The sequence below is a fragment of the Populus euphratica genome, unplaced genomic scaffold (assembly GCF_000495115.2).
Source record: "Populus euphratica unplaced genomic scaffold, PopEup_1.0 scaffold566.1, whole genome shotgun sequence".
NCBI classification, from domain to species: Eukaryota; Viridiplantae; Streptophyta; class Magnoliopsida; order Malpighiales; family Salicaceae; genus Populus; species Populus euphratica.
The window spans coordinates 61,661-69,094 of record NW_011500440.1 but is presented as its reverse complement, the minus strand read 5'-3'; positions in this window follow the sequence as shown (position 1 = coordinate 69,094).

The following is a 7,434-nucleotide window of genomic DNA, read 5'->3' as shown; positions in this document are numbered from 1 at the left end:
TGTCATTTTCTTTGCAGCCAAGTTTTAATTAACAAGTGGTGATTCATGAGGGTATGTATGTGTTTAACTGGTTACGGCATAAGGCTCCCAAAAGTCAATGTTTTCTAGATGATAGGCTACCACGGTCCATTCTCCCTCTTATTTTTATTATTTTTTATACAAATACAGATGTTGGGTCGATTTGTATATATTTTTATTAATCTTATTAATTTTAAAATTAATAATTATATAATTTTTATTAATATACATATCTAGAACAATTTATATATCTCAAATAATCTTACCAGTCTTAAAATAAACAATTATATAAGCCGTAATAACCTCACACTTCTTAAATAATTTTTATCATTCTTGTCCTCTGAGGACCTTCACTTCGATTTTTGTTGGGGGAGGGAAAAGGGAAAGTCCATTAATGCACTGGGTAGCCTTTTTTCCATGTAATTTGACCTTATCTTTTCATGTCCATTATTTATCATATAGTCTTGGTTTGCACATTAAGCAAAATAATGGAGACAAAAAGAAAGGGGAGTGTGATTGCGAGCAGGGTTATCGTTGTTGATGATTTGTTGTTTATGGTATCATATCTTTCTGAAAGCTAAGAAAAAAATGAAAGAAAAGCTAGAGAGACAACAGCTAAAAGCACATGCGCTCCCTCCTGCAATGATAATGTCTGAGTGGGTCTCGACCGTTTGCAAGTTTGGAGGTATCACTCTCTTATTTTATAGCGCCCCTCGTTACCTTTAATATCTCACCTTTATACACTCATTTTCCCTTGCTTTTATATCTCTTTTACGCCTTACTAAAGTTCCTTCATCAATATCCTACGGAATCAAGTGTTCGGTGTTTTTTATTTTAAACAAAATTTCAAGTTGGAGGCTTATAAGTAGTGATTGGAAGAATTTTTTTTTTTGATTTACGTTAAGTGTTCGGGCTAGCTTGCGAGCACCACGACTAATTTTCATGGCCCACTGAATACCCTGCAAACCCAGTAGACATGTAAGGCACCGCGGGGTGACAAGCGTGCACGCCAGGACTCGAACCCAGGTGCAGTAGAAGAAGACAAGACCCTTCCACCACTACGCCAAGCACTGGTTTGTTTTTAACAAGGTGACGAAACTCAACAGGATTAGTCGGTAAGTTTTGAGAAACTAGCGCTTAAATTAAAAAAAAAAAAAAAACAATCTACTGTAAACTGGTCATTGAGTGCAAATATTAGAATTAAATTTTGATTTAACTTTGGATGTTCCGTTTGGTTAGAGATCAAACAGACACCTGTGAGATCGAGAGAGAAAATCTACACACCCAAGGAGAGATATTGAATGCGTAGTGTTAGTTGGCACCATATTTGAATAGATGAGGATGCCCCCGTGCTCCCATTTAATATTGATATATACTTGGCAATTATGGATACCTTCTCTTCAACGGCCAGAGTAATTTAATGGTCTTCTCCGCATCTTCGAAATTAAAATCACCGGTGTATTCGAAGACTTGGGATTGGAATTTTGGAGTTGCCAGAGCTTTCTCTGTTGTTATCAGCTCAAGACTCGCAAGCGATGCGCCATGACATACCAGCTCCAACGGCATATACCCAAGTCAAGATAGCTAAGATCCTTTTCTTCTAGAGTATAGAATTAAATTGGTGGTTGGATTGGAAAAAACTTCAACAAAAAAAGACAACCATCGGGCGCTTAATTTTCCTTCGAGAATCCCAGCAAGAACCTGACGTTTCGTAGCTGAGTTCGATGGATCACTTTGTCATTACTGCCGAGCAATTCTGTGCCAAGAATATATATATATATATATCTTGAATCTTCCGAGATATTTAATTGAGCCTTGAAGATTGTATCGTAATTTATACAAGTATAAAAATTTAAAAAATAATATAAATTATATTTTAAAATTTTATTTAATAATTTAAATTATTAAATTAAAATAATTTTTTATAATATAGAATTTGTTGTTTTAGAAACAGTTTAAAAATAGGATCCAACCCGTCTTTTTAAAAAAATTAATTTTTTAATTAAAAATTAAATTGTTTTATATTTTAAAATTATTTTAATATATTAATTTTAAAAATAATTTTTATAAAATAAAAAATATTATTTTTATATATTTTTAAATAAAAAATACTTTAAATCATAATCAAAATCTTCAAACTTAGGCTCCCATCACCCCCATGGTTTCATTTAGTTATTAGGAGATCCATCGAGCCTTAAGGCAGCCAGATGCCAAGGTGCAGTAAGCCCAGTGCTCCTTACCAACCTGACATCTTTCTGTTTCGTTTGCAGACATTAACAAGAACTGATGTGATAAGATCAAGCAAAGGTTGATCATGTCCGGCTTTTTAATTCTTTGTGTGTATTTCTTAAAAACCGTCTTCCTCTTGTCATGCCTTTCTCTTCACTCTACTGTAAATGGAGCCTAATCAATTACTGGTCCTCAAACACGCAAAAGCCATCACTTACTACCGTTCCATGGTTGTGAGGTAATAATAGATACACTGCAAATCTTCCGCTATACTCAATACACTTTAAAACTAGTCATTTGATTTGCGTTTTATTTTATTTTTTTAATAACAAAATTGAACATACAAATCTTTTCAACGTATTTTTTTATAAAAGAATATATTCTAAATATATATACAAAAATTATGCATGTATCTAAAATAATTATTTGTGTAAATAAATGATAAAAAAATCATTAATAATAAATAAAGATAAAATTAAAAGATTGAAAGAGAGATATGCATTAAAATATTTAATTTCATAATATGAATCATTTAGTTAGTTGTGTTAAATGAATTTATTTATTAAAATTATTTTTTATTAAATCAAATGATAATAAAAACTACCGCATATAAAATTAATTGAATAAAATTTATAAAAACAATACTATGTAAAACTTCTTATATTAGAAATAGACACATATATATTAAATTGATTGAATAAAAAAAAATATAAGTTTGCATATATTATAAATATTATCTAAAAATAAATATTTTGTTATTTTCAAAATTGAATTTCGTTTATACAAAAGATTAAAAAAAATGATAGATGGATGAGAATAATCTTTCAAAAATTAAATGCACATAATATCATAAAAAAAAGTCTTTATCCAAAAAAGGTCAAATAAAAAGAAAAAATGACAGAGGAGGGATATTAATTGAAATTTAAATTTAAAAATTATTTTAAAAAATTAAAAAAATAAATATTGGAAGAAAAAAATGATAGCGAGTGTTGTGTCTTAACTCGTTAAACTAATGATTTAGGGTATGGACTTAACCGAGTTCAAACATTATTTCACTTAAATTTTTTTTTAAAAAAAAAGGACCTAAAAAGAACCCAAACTCGTGGGCTAACATGTTTGGGTCATTATAATGAAGAGCTCAAATGGGTAGATAGGCTTTTAAACCTGTGCCTTTAGCCCTGGTTTTATTTTTTAAAGGGGTGGATGACCCTTATATTTTTGAAAAAAAAAGTAACATGCCGCCCGCCAAAACAAATGATATGTCATTTGTAGGCTCAAATTATAGCCACCACTGTGATGGCTGGACAATCAGGCCAATGTTTATTTTGCTCATAAAATCTAATTTTTCAATCATTTTAAATTTAAAAAAACTCACAAACACTCTTAAAACACCTACAAACAAACTCATCATACTAAAATACCTAAAAAAGATCCAAAAATTCAAAATCAAACCGGGTTAATTTTGGCTTTCTCAATTTAGATCTACTTTTTCAGGTAATATTGAGGATTTCAAACACCATCATCAATCTCCTCTCATTGTTGGAAAATAGCGTGAACAATAATTTTCCTTTTCATCACTGTGATCTAGCAACCATCTTTTTTTTTTTGTAACTAGTGATTGAAAAATAATACAAATGAAATAATATACCAAAAGTGAATTTTGTAAATTTAAAGGAACATAAATTGTATAAATTATGTTATTTTTAATAATTGAGAACCTAGGTGTATTTTTTGTGAAAACGTCATCGATGTTTCTCGCCTTTTGTCATCTTGGTCCCTTATCTTTCAATTTCATCATTTCCTAAGAAATCAAAAGCAATTGGACTTAAATTAGGATCAAATCACAAAAAAAGGAGAACTAAAATGAATTATTATAAAATGAATAGAAAGTCCACAACATTTTGTGAATGTATGACCATTGTTAATCTACAATAATTCATCCACAACTTTTAGTGTATTCTATAACATAATAATCATAATAATGTAAAGTAGTAATTATAAAAGAAAAAAATATAATTTATTTATTTCTTCCTAAAACATCTCTATATCAATTAATTCTTGATCTTCTTAACACTCACAAATCTAATGCTTACTAGTAGTTAGGAGAATTATTAGTACACGTTATTACATACTACTAAAGTATGATGAGATCTTCATTACCTTATTTGAGCATATTAGAACAAGAATAAATGCAACAAATATCTTTATATAATATCTAGGTAATGCTACTTTTACTCATTAAAAAATTAAAAAATAAAATAAAATAAAATAAAATAAAATAAAATAAAATAAAATAAAATAAAATAAAATTATCAAATATTATAATATTTGATAAAATTATGAAAAAACTTTATCCAAAAATCAAGTTTTTCATGGCTAGGTTGATAAGCTTATCTAATGGCAGTGTGATTCACCTGAAGAAAATAAGTTCCATGTCCAAGTTAGTATGTGTATATAGAGGAAAAAATATACAAAAAGAGAAAAAAATAAAGTGAAGCTTAAGAAAAGCATATCTAGCCTAAAATTTGTGTGGTTGACCTTGATTTGGCTAGACTTTCAATTGTTTGCTCTAGTTTTCATGATTTTTTGCTTGCTTTTATGGCATTTGTTTTATGATATACATGTCTTGCTAGAAATTGCTTATTAGCTTTTAGATCTAGTTGTGCTCTAGTTTATTTGCCTAGTAATTAAGTAATTAAGTGTATTTATAAACTTTAGACTTGGAATTTTTTTCATAGAAAAGCAATTATTTCATTAGTAAAGAACTTAGAGCTCAAGTTATTCATCCATTAGCTAGCCATGATTGCTCCTTGGTTGATGTTTCATGTAATGATTGTTGTGTTATATGAGCCATTAGTGAAAATGATGAAGATAAGCAATGTTATTAATGTAAAAATTGGTACATGTTCTGCTAGAAAACATTTGTATATGTATAACAAAATTGTGTGTGTGAAAATTCTAAATGGGTGGCTATGAGAACCTAAAGAATGTATTGAAAAGCATTCAAGGTAGGAGTAGATAGACTAAGTCAACATCAGGTCTAAAATAAAGTTTTGGGTGAAAATCCTAGCTATTTAGGCGAGACTAAATGGATGGAAATATAATTTCTTTGTAGGAAAACTTATCTTTTGGTGCACCATCATTGCCCCCAAGTTTTCTAAATATATATTTTTGGAAAACTTTAATCAATAAAAATATAGAAATACTTGTATAAATTTTACCTTTTTAGCTAGGATAGCTTGAAAATGTTTATCGTAGCAATGCTTGTATGAAAGATGGATGCTTGCCTTTTATGGCTTTTGTTAAAAATTTTATCATCACTGCAAAAGAGTTAAGATTTCAATAATTATTTTTTTGTTTGCTTGTTAAAATAATCTTGAGAAAGTAAGAATAAAAGTAAGTGATATAATTTATATATTCATTCAAGGATGTGTAAGTAATCCCAAATATTGGAGAAGGATCCTTAAACCTTGAGATAAGTGGTCTAAAGACCTAAAAAAAGATCCCTTTTTTTTTTTTTAGGTAAATGGTCTAAAGACCCGAAGAATTAAATGGAAACATAAATACCTTTTCATAGATATTTCATTGAGATATTTCATTCAAGACATAAAGATTCTTGTAAAGATAAAGAGAAGCATAATTATTTTTACTTGAAAAATTCAAAAGACAATAAAGATACTATTTTATTTTAGATAATGTATCATAAAAACATTTTCTTATTTGTTCTAGTATATTTTTTTCTTCAAAAATTATTGAAGATATATTTTGGAAATCAATATGTCTATCTCTTCTTTTAGTGAATGGCAATCAATGTCATGCTTATGTTCATGGTAAAAGATACAAAACTTGTTAAGGTTTTTTGTATTTGAATCGCTTTTCATAGAAGGTGGTATTGCAAAAAATATGTTCCATAAATGATGACCAATACCTTAGCATATATGGTAGTGAGAGATGTTGTCAAAAGCATGGATAATATCAGGTGATCACGAATATATTTTTTAGTGTTCTTTTTTATGCTCTAATGGGAGATTGATGGTGTCGTAGGACTCTGTTCTTTAAAAATAAAGATTTCTTTGTACAATGACATTTGTTTTTTCAACTCAAATATGATTCTCTATTACATGCCTTACATTAAAAAAAAAAGTTTTGTTAGAGAGTGTATAGAGACATTCATATAATTAATATCTATAGATTTTTTACATTTAGCATTTTCTCATTGAATCTCTGAAGATAAGCTCTAGTGCTTTCATTTTCTTGTTAGGTGATGGTAAAGAGCTCAATCAGACTTCTTCTTCTTCTTTTTTAATTAGAATGTTAGTTATAAAATGAGATATGAGCTTCACAAAGAGATTGTAAATGATAATGATAAAGTCATTTTAAAGTTGTGATACCACACCCTAGCAAATTCATGAGATATTATAAGGAGAATGTTATATGTAACATTACTATTTTCTGTTATAAGTTCTATGATGCTTCTAGTATTTTGTATGTGCTCCTTGGGATTTGTAAGGTCATTATAATTATTCAAATTGACCTTCACAATGACATGGAATTTTAAAAAATAAATATGTAACATTCTATAATAAAGAGGAGAGTCTCCCACTTGATGAGAATGACGTTTCTTTTTAGGAGTTTATCTCATCTCATGACTAGGTCATTTTTGTAAAAGAGTATGTGAGTATGAGTTAGGGAAGGAACGATGAAGATAAGCATTCCTATGGTTAGGATATGTGAAAAAGTGCTCTTCACATTGCATACTATTTTTTTCTTATTCCTTTATAAAAATGGAGTTGCCTTTATGCATATAAGGAAAGTTGCTTTTATGTGTTTAAGGAATTTAATGAAATTGTGTATTAAATTTCATTTTAATGGAATATAAGAGTGTGAAGCTTTTCTTATATAGCTATAATAATATTTTTGAGCACTCACACTTGTTAGGAAAGTTGTTAGAGACATAAGGGAGCTGAAATCCATGTTGTAGGGAGATCAATTACTCTCCCTTATCCATAAGTTTCATCTTTAATTGATTAGTACTTAAAAAATATATTTTTTTTATCAAGGTTTTATATCATCATTTTGCACTTGAAGTATCAATAACTCCTTAACTAAAGCATGTTTTATAATAATATATCTAATAATACTTAATACCTTTAATTTATGGTAAATGTTCATTTCAAATGCAGGCCT